Raw genomic sequence first — 380 nt, 5'->3', positions numbered from 1 at the left:
CCCTGGAGGCTGCAGCCCCCACCAGGGCTCTGTCCCTCCCCACTGGACAAACCCGGGGGGCACTGGGGTCACTCAGGTGTCCCCTCCCCACCGTGTGACACCCCTGGAGGCTGTAGCCGCCACCAGAGGCGTGGCGCTCCGCATGGGACACACCCGGGGGGCACTGGGGTCACTCAGGTGTCCCCTCCCCACCGTGTGACACCCCTGGAGGCTGTAGCCCCCACCAGGGCTCTGTCCCTCCCCACTGGCCAAACCCGGGGGGCACTGGGGACTGTCAGACGCCCCCTCCCCCCGATGCCACCCCTCCCATCCCGGTTCCCTCGGCTCTTTCCCATGTCCTCCGGCCCCGCTCCCGGCTCTATCCCGGTTCCTCCGGCCCC

Source organism: Corvus brachyrhynchos, unplaced genomic scaffold (assembly GCF_000691975.1).
Source record: "Corvus brachyrhynchos isolate BGI_N302 unplaced genomic scaffold, ASM69197v1 scaffold197, whole genome shotgun sequence".
NCBI classification, from domain to species: Eukaryota; Metazoa; Chordata; class Aves; order Passeriformes; family Corvidae; genus Corvus; species Corvus brachyrhynchos.
The sequence above is the reverse complement of the archived record's forward strand: the minus strand, read 5'-3'. Positions refer to the sequence as shown.